The 13,805-nt window shown below is 53.1% G+C and overlaps 1 protein-coding gene across 2 annotated transcripts in view; it reads right to left on the bottom strand.

The window, feature by feature from the left end:
- The window catches only part of SRRM3 (serine/arginine repetitive matrix 3), a 178,697-nt gene extending 172,125 nt beyond the window's left edge, over positions 1-6,572 (bottom strand). For both annotated transcript variants that reach the window (XM_074974574.1, XM_074974575.1), the window contains exon 1: positions 6,444-6,572. The gene's annotated coding sequence lies outside the window, so the exon portion shown is untranslated. The remainder of the gene's footprint in view (positions 1-6,443) is intronic.
- Between the last annotated feature and the right edge of the window lie 7,233 nt (positions 6,573-13,805).

Raw genomic sequence — 13,805 nt, forward strand, 5'->3', positions numbered from 1 at the left:
GTGCTATATATTATTGGGCCAGTGGCAGAGAGGGCCAGCAACTCCAGCTGGGAGAATGCAGCCCCTCTGGCCCTCGACTTGTTCCATGGTTTGCACTCAGGCCCCAGTACAAACAAGCCCTGGGAAACGCCTGGCTGGCCAGACATTGCAGGGGCAGCACAGCGTGACGTGGGGAACCATTCCCCCACTAAGTCAGGGTGAAACCCCCTGTACCCGGGCCTCACTTCAGAGCAATGCTGACAATCGGCAAAGGCAGCTGCTTACTGGGGATGCTAATTCCACTGAACCGGGGTGCTGGGCCCCAGGGGAGCCGTGTCAGGGCTCTGAAGGCTGCAGAGATTGTGGGAGGGAACAGAGACCCTTTCACCTCTAGGTCAATAACTCAAATCCAGGGCAGATCAATGACCACAAGGCCTCATGGGCTGCTGGCAGTCATTCAGCAGCCTCTATGAATGAGGCGGGGGGGAGGGGGGAGGGTCTCTGGTGGCAGAATCCATCTCTGCTATTGGTCCCCCTTCAAGGGGCGACTAGACCCCCAAGAACAAGCTTCCTTCTCGCGAGGCATGGTTGGGGAACTGCTGCCTGCCTACTTAGAGTGTCCCTCACCGCCGCAGCACCATCCAGCCGTTTGCATGTTTATCCTCATGTCCGCAGGCACGACTATTAACCCCATTTCAGATGGGGAACTGAGGCACTCAGTGACTTACTCAGGGTCAGGCAGGGAGTTTGGGTCACAGCAGGAAGCAAACCCAGGTCTACCGGAGGGCCAGGCTAGCCCTTTAACCACTGGACCTTTCTTCCTCCCCCTGCACAGCGTCATTGCCATTCCTGCCCATGCTGGGCCTGTTCCATGGCCACCAAGAGGCCTGCAGTCTCCGGGGCTGGCCAGCGAGCTCCCTTCCGCCACGCTTCATTCCCATGTTGTGTTAAAGGAAGAGATCTGCCCCAGGGAGCCGAACCCCTCCCGCCTAGGGGATTTCCAAGCTCGGCAGCTGGGGATCAGCCCCTCAGCAGCAGCAGGCGCTGCCAGGGCACAGGGACCCCCCCCAGCCATGCACTCACATACTGCCGGGGCAGAAGAGAAATTGCTACAACAAATTCCACCTGCTGGCAAAAAGAGCTAGGACCCAGGCGGAATAACCTCACCGGGTCCCTTGAAGCCGAGCATTTCTGTCGAGGCTGACGATTGCTCTCCCTCCCTCAACTTTCTGGGTTCTCCTCTGACAAGTGACAAACTCCTCGCCATGATGAGCTTGGGTCTGCGTCAGAACAGGCTTGGGGCTGAACCGCCCCCAACCCCGACGAAACGCTCTCCTCCCCCTCCCCCCCCAACCCCGCAGGTGGCTCCCACCCTCTGCCGGCAATTCCCATCCATCAGGGTTACAGAACAGAGGCGGCTATTCCTGGGCTGATGACATTCTACAACTTTACATGCCACCTGTCAAGAGAGGGGAGGGATGGGATATGTGAGCGGGGGCACCCTGGTTCGTACCATCGGACGTCCCATCAGGCTCTCCATGGCCCTGCCAAGCCCCAACCCCAGCACAGTTCTGCCAAGCGCAGGAACACCTGAGCCCCAAAGAAGAGGTGAAGGATGGGCTCGTGGCTAGGGCACCTCAGTTCACCCTCTGTAAAATGGGGATAACATCACTACCCTACCCCCAGGGCGTTGGCAGCATCGATACATTAAATGCTGTGAGCTGCTCAGATGCTGGGGCGATGGAGGCCAGATACACACCTTAGATAGATTATCCTTCCTATTAAATAGGAGAGAGCTCCTAACCCTGCAGCTTTTGACACACATGGTTCAGAGTCAGGTTTTTATTTGGAGGTTTGGACAGCACATAGACCAATTCAGGAAAGCATCCCCCATCAGGGCAGCCTGGCATATGCTTAAGGGCTGCCCTGAACTGGGGGCCAAGCAAGGAACTTCAGAGACTGTCCCCCCAGGGACAGTAGCACAATGCCACTGGAGTAGTTAGCATTGGGGCAGGGTTAGACCAGAGGGCTAGGTCTTAAAAGGCTCGGACTCAGATTCTGAAAAAATCAGTCTCTCGGTGTCTCAAGTTGGGCACCCAAAAATGGAGGCTCCCTCCCATTACGGTCACCTTTGAAAATATTGCATTAATGCCCACCCTGCCTCAGTTTCCCCATCAGTACACTCTGGACTGTAACGTTTGCACACCTACCTCGCTGAGAGGACTAGTTGATGTCCGAGAATAAATCAATGTATAAGTGCTATACAGTCTCATTTTCATCTTAAATCCAAGACACACTTGTGCCTTGTAATAACACCCTCTTGCAGAGTTTGTGGGTTGGGTGGGGGGGGGAGTTAGTATGGGCTTGTGGTTAGAGCAGGGGCTGGGTTCTATTCCTGACCCATTGTGGGACATGCGGCAAGCCTTATGTCAGTAACCTATCAAGCCATCAACCTCTATCTGCCGGTGGCCTCAGTTGCCTACCTAGGCACTTCTCCTCCAAGTCCCTCCATGCTGTCCCATGCCACTCTCCCCATGCATAGCAAAGGCTCTTGGCTATACTCAGAAGGCCCCTTAAAACCCACCTCTGCCATGTGCCTATGCCTCACTCCCATTTGGCCCGGGTTTGCAAGTGGTGAGCTGGGACTTCTACTATCCTGCTAAGCTCGGTTGGATTTATGGGTCTCATCTTGCATCCGATGAAGTGAGCTGTAGCTCACGAAAGCTCATGCTCAAATAAACTGGTTAGTCTCTAAGGTGCCACAAGTACTCCTTTTCTTTTTATCTTCTCAACCCACCCTCAGCCCCTTCGTCTGTTTCGTCCACTTGCCATGCCTTGGCTGACACGAAGGGTGTGAGCAACTGGGGTCATGGGACTGTCTGCTGTCATTTGTCTGAACAGCACCTACCACCAAGGGGCCCTTGGTTGGGGGTTCTAGATGCTACTGCAAATACAAATCAGAAACAGCAATAACCGACCGCGAAGCCACACTCCCATCCAGCCAGCTAACTTGTCCTAAAATCCACTGCTGCCAAATATCAAACCATCAACCACAGTCCCTTCTTCTGCAGCGCGCACACACAATCAAAACTAACTTCCCAGATGAGAACAAATGTAGGGGTGTTTGGGCCTGAAAGGTGCCATGTCATAGCAAAAACAGGCCCGTTACTCCCTCCCTGAAAGAACAGGCCCGAGGGGTGGTGGTGCTCAGGAATCAATATTTGCTCCATGGAACAGGAGGACAAGGGAAACGTGTTACTGTCCTGCTTAAAAGGGGAGCTACTCTCCCACTTCCCAGAAACCAAGAAAGAGGAAGCAGTGCCTTCCACGTAAAGGCAGCAAATTCAAAAGCAGTAAGAAGGAAAATGCTCCTTCACCCTCTGATTAACCTGTGCAACTCCCAGGGTGCTGCAGAGGCAAACAGAGCACTGGGTGCTCTCAGAAGCAGGGCGCAGACAGTGACTGAGCTATGCTCCATGAGCCAGGGAAGCAGACTACACAGACCACTGCTGTCTTCCCGCCTGGAAGGAAGCAGAATAAATTCACAGGTTTCAAAGGACCATTGTGATCATCTCATCCCACCTCCTGCATCAGGCAGGCCAGAAGGACGGCTCTGATTAGGGGGGTCATGGGCCTGCTCCAGTCTGGCAAGAGGCAGGACATGGGACTAGATCAACATGGTTTTGGGCTGGCAAAAGGCCGGACACCAAACAAGATGGATCATTCGTCTGGTCTGGGGCAGCAGGAGGCATGTTATAGAACTAGACAGTGTGTTATGGTCCAGCGGCAGCTCAGAGGGTCACTGATCATAGATTTTAACACCGGAAGGGATTACTCTGGTCATGGAGTGTCATCCGGGCAGCCCCGGCCAGAGCTCGTCAGCCACTGAGCCTGGTAACGTGCGGTGTCTCTTTCTGAAAAGCAGACTGTCTGGAACTCCGCCACTTCTCCCGTGGCACAGAGCAGGAAACGTACAAAGAGGAAATGTCCTTTTAAGGATAGGCAGATTGGTGTAAACTTTGCTTTAAAAAGCCCCACGGTCTCTCCCTCACAGTCACAACCACCGTAAATAAGCCCCTCTCGGAAGCCACGGAGGTCATTCCAGCTAGTCGTGCAGGGACACAGAGGAAATCTGCGAGACGCTGCTTCTTTCCATAGATTCTGAGCACGCCCAGCCACTCTCTGCCAGAGATAGGAAAGGCTGCACGGAAGTCCTGGACTTACAAGGGCACCCGGCTTTCTCTAGAATAGAGTTCTCATTTGCGCCCTCCTCAGTGGAAGAGCCGTCTGGGGGGCAGTTGATCTGGTGGCTCATCTGGGAAGGAGAAGCATTTTCCCTTCGGAGAATGAGGGGCATGACTCTCCCGGCTCTGGCTGGGGATGCTCTGAGCCTATGGAAAGAAACATCTTGCATTTTTCCTCTGCCTCCTTCGCAGCTAGCTCAGCAGCTCCCCTGCCACTCTGGGGGAACTTCCTTGGGCTCCCAGCTGCAAGGCGGAGTAGAAGGGTCGTTCAAAGCAGGTGCTGGCAGTGAGATCGTGGGAGAGTGAGGGAGGGTGTGCGTACATGTCAAGGTGTGCACATATGTAAGCTGTCTGCACGTATGGGACAGATCGTGTGATTAGGAAGAGGAAGGGTGGAAACGTGCAGCCCAGAACAAGGGGAAACAGGCAGATTACAATCCCTGATATTTGGTCACGAAGGGGGTTAGGGCCCTTGGCATACACAACAGTCAGGGCTCAGAAGGAGCTGGAGGACACACACCCGTTTTCAGATGCCCCCAGTTTCAGTTGCAACAACACATCCATAAAGGGAAGGCTGGATGGCATGCAGAGGAGCCCTCTGGCTAGCTGACTGTCACTAGTTACGCATAAGCCAAAGAGCACAGCGTGGGGCTTCAGGGTGGCTGGCTACGGTGTTCTGTGCATTTCAGAGCCCTAGGATGCTGTTGCTAGCCTCAGCAGTCAGTGCAAAGGCCAAGCACAGGACAGGCCTGGATCTTACTATGTCAGACGTGGTAACCTGCCAAGGAGCAAAAAACCTAGATCTCAGAACGTGTGTGTGTGTGTGTGTGTGTGTGTGTGTGTACACACACGTAGGTATATAATGTGAATGAACACACACACACACACACACACACAGTTCTATCATCTAACACACATTCCCCAAACAGTGGCATACAAATATCTGTATGGAATTTCTCCTGTATCGTTACTGCATGACTATATGTTGCCATGGTCTGTGTGTCTCGATATATTTGCAGGATAATCTCTAACTATTCCTCACTGAAGTAAACCGTTCTGCGGTAGCTGTCTCAAAGCCCAATTCTGTAAACCCAAAACACTCAGACCACGTTATTTTAAAGAGAAACTGTTTGCTGTGCAAATTAAAAAAAAAACAAAAAAACAAAAAACGAAGTCAAACTGCCACCCAAAATTTCCTAAGAAAATTTCAGGCCCCTCCCTGCTCCAGGATGAATTAATTAATGAAAGATCACACGCCAACCTGAAATTTGCTAAACTTCCTCTTAGCCACCCGCACTGCTCCAGCCCTCCCACCAGCTAAATTGGAGTGCAGCACACAAAGGCAATTAGAAGAGTCCAATTCCCTAGCTCCAAGGAGACAGAAGTGCAAGACACCACTAAGACGACAGTGGGCCCCTCTTACCTGCATCTCCCTACCCACCGCTACTCCTTGCCCATCCCTCTTGGTTTTTAGAAGAGCTGCTGGCATTGCTCTAAACTCTTTCACCGGGTGAGAGAATCACATTCGAGGGTAACATGCTCCTCCGAAGCTGCTGGGGTTTAACCACCACCTAGGGTGAGTGGGGACTATTAGGACTGAACCCAGGGGTACAGCCTTGGCTTAGCAACCCTTCTCTTTCTTGGCAGGGGAATGACCTGGTCCCCTGGTCCCTAGAGCCATTCCATCCCTGCCCATGGGCAACCTTGTTTTCTTTGGTTTATCCATTCAAGGAGAAGAGCTGGATGTCCTTCTCTCCCGGCCATGCTGCGAAGGGGAACTGTAAAACTGCTGTAGTTAGAAATGGGAGCGTGTGCCTCCCCCGGCTGGCATCTCAGCCTTTATCCAGCAGCGAAGGTGATCTCTGCCCCCGGCAAACCTCGGCAGCCTCAAACCAGCCCATTGATGCAACGGAAGACCTGCAAACCCACGCGCAGGGGGAAATATTGTTCATCCGAACGCCTGGCCCCCTTTCCCCTGGACTCCTCGGAGGCAGACCAACGGCCTCCTCCCCCTGCCCCACCTACACCGACTGCTCCATCGGAAAGGGGAAAGAAAAACACATGCCCTTACAAATACACAGCAGATGGGATCGCTGCCAAAATACACCCCCCCCTCCCCCCAGCCACCACCACGGCCGTGGCTCTGCTCCAAGCAAGGCTTTTGCAGCATCCATCCCCACGCGCCCCTCTGCTCCAGCCAGCGGGCCCTGCCTGCCTTACCTCGCCGGGGAATCCTGCGTGGCTGGGCTGGTGCTCGTCTCTCTTCTCCTGCTGGCCTCCCTCCTGGAGCCCTCCGGACTCCTCTCCCTCCGTCCCACCTACCCCCCCGCAGGGCTCTCCCCTGCCTCCCCCCTCCTCTTTCCAGCACCCTGCCCCTGAATCCCTTTTGCAGCCGGTGCTCAATGCAATGCTGAAATGCTGGACAGCTCAGCACCACCGAGCAGGCCTCCCATCCTCACGCAAGACAGTCGCCTGCTCACCACATCCTCTGCCACAGGGCCACCTGGAGCCCAGGAGGGGCTGATGCAAGCAAAACAGGATCCCCCCCCGCCCCCCCGCACGCACACACAGAGATCAGGTTTCAGAGTAGCAGCTCTGTTAGTCTGTATGTGCAAAAAGAAAAGGAGTACTCGTGGCACCTTAGAGACTAACCAATTTATTTGAGCATAAGCTTTCGTGAGCTACAGCTCACTTCATCGGATGCATTCAGTGGAAAATACAGTGGGGAGATTTATATACACAGAGGACATGAAACAATGGGTGTTACCGTACACACTGTAAGGAGATCGCGCTCTCCTGCTGGTATTAGCTCATCTTAAGTGATCACTCTCCTTACAGTGTGTATGGTAACACCCATTGTTTCATGTCCTCTGTGTATATAAATCTCCCCACTGTATTTTCCACTGAATGCATCCGATGAAGTGAGCTGTAGCTCACGAAAGCTTATGCTCAAATACATTGGTTAGTCTCTAAGGTGCCACAAGTCCTCCTTTTCTTTTTGCGAACACAGACTAACACGGCTGCTGCTCTGAAACCAATTTTTACAAAGCGGGTCACTGGCTGCACCTGACTTTGCAGGGATGGCTGCAAGGAAGACTGCAGTGCGGGGAGAGTTTTCGGGCTGAAAAGTGAGACTGAAGGAAAAGAAGACCCGAGGAACAGAAATGAGAGAGAGAGCGCGCGAGGTTTCCAGAGGCGGAGGCTTGTATGCGACAGCGCCATAAATCGGCCCCCGGCGGGAAATCAAAATGAAGAGATCCCACTAAATGCCCACCAGCTCCAAGAGAGAAAGGGAGGGTGCTAAATGTTTTGCAGGGCTAACCCAAGATAAAGACATGCTGTAACAATGGTGCAGGGGCTTGGGGGGAGCAGCAGACAGTGCTGTATTTCGTCTGCAAGTGGTTGCAGGTTCAAATCCTGATTTAGTGGTTGCAGAAGAGATGCAGATCCTTGTATTTAGGAGGTTAACAACTCTGGGGGCAGGGACCATCTCTTTGTTCGGTGTTTGTACAGCACCTACCACAGTGGGGGTCCTGCGCCGTAACTAGCCCCCCCCCCAGGGGCGAGTTATACAAATAATAAATATAATATTACTTTGCACATCCCTGCCATAGCGCTGTTGATCTGAGGATCTCAAAGCACTTCACAGAATAAAGCCACCAGTGTGGTAAGGAAAGCTCTGTTGCCCTCATTCGTAGAGGAGGAAGTTGAGGCACATCTGATTATCACAAGGTCTTTTTTGGGGTTTTTTTTTTGGACTTCGATTATAAGCTGCTCAGGGCAGGAATCTTCTTTTTGTCCTCTTTCTGTATCGCACCCAGTACAATGGGCTCTGGTCTATGACGGTGCTACCTCAATAGAAATAATAATTTAAAAAAAATGTCACTTGGCTAGTCAGTGGCAGTGCCGGGGGTGGAACCCAGGCATCCAGAGAAGAGCAAGGCATGAGGATGGGTTTTTTGCCTCCTACCGGTCACAAACTGATCAACATTTCCCAGCATCCACTGGTTATTTGAAACGATTTGCTCAATCATTCCTGTGAACAACTCCCAGTTGGTAGCTTGTTTGTGAGCAGCGAGCTGCAAGCATGCGAACTCCCAGCTGTTTGGCTGGCACATGCCGTTCTGGTGGCACGTTTCAGTTCCCTGGTGCGAACGCTCACAACTGCAAGCTCATAATTCACTTTTCCGCAAGCGTCCTCTAGTCCCTTCAGATTGGTTATTTCCAAAACATCCCTCCCAGTAAATTCACTGGGCCAATCCTCAGCTGGTGTGAAGCATCGACTTCAGTTTAAACCTGCTGACAATCTGGCCCCTTGGCTAGAATTAGGAGTAGTAGTCAAAGTATGGTTTGATGGTAGTACCTAGAGGCTCAACCAAGATTTAGGACCACACCGTGCTAGACACTGTACATACACACAGTACCAGGCAGCGCCTGCCCTGAAGAGCTTACAGTCTAACAAGGCAAGAGCCATTTTATAGCTAGAGAACGGAGACAGAGAGAGACGCAGGCCAAGAATTTCCAGAGTGACTGGTGATTTTGGGTGCTCCACATGAGCCATCTGACGGGGCCTGGCTTTCAGAAAGTGCTAAACACCTGCCCTCTGGCAGTCTGGCCACTTGACTGCCTCTCAGGTTGGGTGCCCCAAAAAGCAGAGCACCCAAAAATCACTAATCATCTTGGAAAACTCTGGCCTCTTGGGCCTTGCCAAAAGTCACACCAGAAGTCATGGAACAAATTCATTTAACGACTCGGATACGCACAGGAGATTCTTCTGTTCCATTTGTTTGGATTTGAACCACTAAACCACACAAACAATTCTAGCAGCACCAAATACACCCCTTTATATAATGCAGAAAGGATGGACGGACTAGCCTGGAATGTGGAAGACCTGGTTACACTTCCCTGCTCTGCCACAGTCTGCCTCTGTGACCTTGGTCAAGTCACTTAGGCTCAGATCTCCAAAGTTATGTAACTCCTGTTGAACTTAACCTTTGAAGATCTGGGCTATTGCCTCACTCCCTTATCTGACCGGGTGTGGCTGGGCTGAATACGCTGAAGATTAGGAAGTGTTCAGATTCTGTGGTAGCAGGGACCACTTAACTACCTTCGATAGATACCAACTTGGAGCAGGGATTGGCACTTAGTAGGTGTTTGTACAGCATTTAGCACAGTCGGGACCTAGCACCTAGGCACTAAAGGAACAGGAGTGTTAAAAATATCCATGCAGCCTAGAATGCTTTATGGAAATTCACGATACAGGCCTGAAGCCTGGTGCCCTTAGTCCTAGAACAAGTCAAGCCTGAAAGAAGCTACCACAAGAAGCTGATCAATGGATGGGCCAAAGCTCTTTCTTTAACCTCAGGGACACTGGGGCTGCCCCGATGCCCTCCTGCCTGTCCGCCACTAAGAGCCAGCTTATGCCTGAATCTCGCCCCTGCCAGGGCTGTGAAAATAACTGATTACACTGGCTAATGAGGTGCCACGGGATTCCCATTTTAAAGGCATAGATGACAGTAATGGATCATGTTTTTAAAAACTTAATCCAGGGAGGTAATGCGATTGTTCAGGACGAGAAATCACAGACATTACTTCCTGGTCCTGGCTATGAAGGGAGGCACAGGCTTGCAGTTCAAGCGCATGACTGGCTGTCAGGAGACCCTAGCTCTGTCACTGGCTCTACTGTGATGCCAGGAAACCCCTTTCTGTGCCTCAGTTTCCCCACATGTACAATGAAGATACTGATACTAAACAAAGGGCAGTAGTGAGGCTTAATTCATTATCATTTCCCTTGAGATCCCTGGCTGGATGGTGCCAGAGGAGGGCAAAGTATTAGGGCTCAATCCTGTGCTCCCCCTGATCCCTAGGGCTGCCACAGGCTGGTTTGACACCTGATGTAACTTAGAGCAACCTCAGGGTTACTCTAAATTACATCAAACCACAGCCTGTGAGCTGTAGCTCACGAAAGCTTATGCTCAAATAAATTTGTTAGTCTCTAAGGTGCCACAAGCACTCCTTTTCTTTTTGTGACTACAGACTAACACGGCTGCTACTCTGAAACTAGCCTCTAAAGAGCCATTCTCCAGCCAAGGATTGTTGAAGTGGTGTTCTGGCTACACCCCCTTTTCCTGATCATGCCCCCAACACATCCCCCAGGGGAAGGGGCGATGAGGGAGTGACACAGAGCTAGACACATTGGCCCTGCACCAGCTGGAGAGTTCCTCACAATAGGGGATCCCCAGCGAGTGAGATCCATCAGCTTTACAGCGTTGCGAAGGGGTCATGGCAATACCACAGAGCTGGCCCTTAGTACCTGTCTCTGCTTCACCACAGTCAGGGCAAGAGCTTTCTCCCCTGCAGCCCCGGCCTTCTCAGCCCCACTTTCTGAATACGTCGGCTTCATCAACTTGCCATCTCCCTCCCACTCTTTCCCCAGCTTTATGCAACCCAGGGATTCTCCCAACCACAGAGCAATGCCCAGCCATCACGATGGGGTATCTTTGCGCTGCTGAGTCAGTGTAAGGGGCTGGAGCTGGATGCCAGGATCCAGCCCAAAGACCTAATGCTTTATGGCACGTTTGCAACAGGTCTCAGCATTCAGATGAAGGGGAAAGTTCACACCTCTCTGAGCTATTGTGTCAGGCTCTCTACAGATCAGGCAGGCACCTGCTACACGTGTCCTGTTTTCAAACTTTTCTTTGCATCCACGAAGGCTAGAAACAGTGATTTTAAAAAAGAGAGCGGAGAGTCTGATTTCATCACGTGACTCCAGGAGCTGGAGCTTTGGGTCTGAGTTTATAGTGCTTGTGCCTTAATCTTGCCCTGGGATTGGGCAAGATTTTCCCCCCAGCCCCCCCCAAAGAGATTGGATTAACTATAGAGATTTCACACAATTAAAATCAACCAATTCTAAAGACAAAGGGCCAAATACAGCCCTGCTGTAATTTCACTGAGTTACACCAGGCTTAATTAGGCTCAAACCAACCCAGGCGAGCGGGGCTGGAGAGGAAAGCATCTCCCCAGTTGGTATTCACCAATCAAAGTTCTCTCTCTCCCCATACCCCTTTTTCCAATCAAAACTCCAGGCTATTTGGTTCAATTTGGCCTGTAGCAACAGGAATGACTTTCTGGGATGCAGCCGAGGCTGGATCAGCACTAAGCGTTATTGATGTTCTTCTTGTACACATGCACTGCCCTGGGACATGCACATGGAGACGGGAAGACACACACACACACGTCCAAATGCTAGAGCAGTTAGAGTGAGGTCCAGGAGAAGGATGGGCTGAGGCAAGACACAGCCGGGGTGGGGGGCCTGCATCTGGGGATACAAGCCTCCAGCCCAGGCAAGAAATGGACAAGCTAAAATCCCCTGCCCCTTCCAGGGCAAACATAAGCGGAGCTAACCCACCGGCGGGTCAGCGTTCTTCCCAGGCAGTGCCCGTCTCTCCCAGCAGCCGCAAGCGCCAGCGTCAACGAAATTGGCAGCCTGGCCGATCTTTCGCATTGATCCAGTACGTCTGTGCCGAGACCCTCGGCAGGATCTGCTAGCGAAATGCCAGCCGCGGCAGGGAGAGGTCGGCTGCAGGACGCTGGCGCTGGAATGCCACGTGGGCCTGTAGGCCGCGCAAGTGAGGGACGAAGAGAGGCTACGTGAGATGGAAGAGTGTGCACATCTGCAGCTGATGCAAGCTTGAGTCGCCTTCCTGTTCCTCACTCCTGGGTCAGGCTACCGGGAGCTTGGCAATGGCTCAGACTAGCTCCGGGGGGTAGTGGGTATTGGGGCAGATCAGGACGGGCAGGGAGAGCTGCAGAACCCCAGATCTGCCCCCTCCACACACCTGACCCTTAGTGCAGGGGGAAGTGGGTGGAGGCTGCTCATACGACCTGAACCTCTCGCCTCTGCTTCTGGGGCCCTCGTCTCAGCCCGGACACCTGCGCACCCAGCCACCTTCAGGGGAGCAGGGGGATGGGGAGGGACCACACAGAAGAGAGGAGAGGGAAAACCGACAGAACAAAGCCCACAGCCTGGGGTGAGGGTGTGTGGCGAGGCTCCCATCTCAGTGCACCCCAATGGGGCTCCAGCCAGGAAAGGGGGGGCACCACTGGTTTATAACCAGAAAGTAAGGAGAAGACTTCCCACCCTGCAGCTCACTCCAGTCCAAGCATGGGCGGTGCGTGAACTGCTGGCTGGGGCAGGCTAGCCCCCAGCCCTGCCTCTTCTGCCCGAGGGCCCACCCCTTCCGCCCCCCCCGGAGCCCAGAGCCCCCCCACCGTGGCCGCCGGCTAGCACCCCCAGCCCCAGGGCCACAGCACAGGGAAAAGAGGACTGGCAGGAGGGGCCTGGGGGCGGAGCCACAGCCTCCCCCTGCCTACGATACCTGCTACCCACAAGTCCAAGGCCCTGGCAATGGAGCTCCCCTTGCCCAGAGGTGGCTGGAGCAGATAGATTTACATGGGCTTTGGCTCAGGCCCCATAAATCAATGGAAAGATTCCCATTAACCCCCTTGGGCTTTGGATCAGGACCCATAGTCCATGGGGGTAGCTCAGCTGAGATTAACCCCTCGTTGGCTCTGGCCTGGGTACGGCCCCTGTGATCAGCACACTGCACCCAGCCATTTGCACACTTGTACTAATAGGAAGGGCCTCCATGCAGGGCGCTGCATGTCCTCTGGCACAGCAAGATGGAGCTCACTGAATGAGGAGACACTGGGGGGGTTGCTTCGTCACTCAAAGCAGGGTTCTTGGAGCTGGAGCCCCAGGGGGCTGGAAAGCCCAGAACCGAACAGGCCAAGATGCCCCTATGTGGGGTCCTGGGTCAGAGGGCGCTTTGATTCCTGCTCCAGGGACAGACTGACTGTCTCGTCTTCTCCTCAGAATGGCGGGCCAGAGCTTGATCTTGACCATACCCCCTGCTACCAGGGCCTCGGGTTGGAGTGAGAGTGCTCTATAATGCGCTGGAGGCTGCCCTGGGGTCCCAGTCTCACAATGGCGTGCGGAACCCAAGATCCAGGGTGAGTGAGAACATGCCCAGCTACAAAAGCGGCCTGGCGCCAGGACCCAGCACAAAGGAGCCTCATTACAATAACACTTACCTTGCATTTCTACAGTCCCTGCCAGCTGGGGATCTCAAAGCACTTCCCAGACACTCGGGTACCAAGCAGCCAGCACAAGACTTGTGCCCAGTTTAAATTGTCCAGCTAGGACTTAAGTGGTGCATAACACTTGTGCTGGCTCTTTGCACAGGGGTGAATTCTACCCCTTAACTCATTAAGCCCCAAGCACCCCTGTGAGCTAAGTTAGGCATTTTAACTCCATTTTGCAGGAGGGGAGAATGAAGCACAGAAGGGCTGAAGTGACTCCCCCAAGTTCACACAGCAAGGCCAGGAATAAGACCCCCAAACCCTGGCCTGCCAGCCCCATGCGCTAACCTCTAGACACTGCTGTCTCCCAAAGAGAGATGGGGGAGTCTAGTCTACCAATGACAAAAGCTGAAGCTAGCTAAATTCAGACTAGAAATAAGGTGCAAATTTTTAACAGTGAGGGTAATTCACCCTTGGAACAGCTTCCTGCGGGACATCTCC

The sequence above is a fragment of the Natator depressus genome, chromosome 17, assembly GCF_965152275.1.
Source record: "Natator depressus isolate rNatDep1 chromosome 17, rNatDep2.hap1, whole genome shotgun sequence".
In the NCBI taxonomy this organism is placed as follows: domain Eukaryota; kingdom Metazoa; phylum Chordata; order Testudines; family Cheloniidae; genus Natator; species Natator depressus.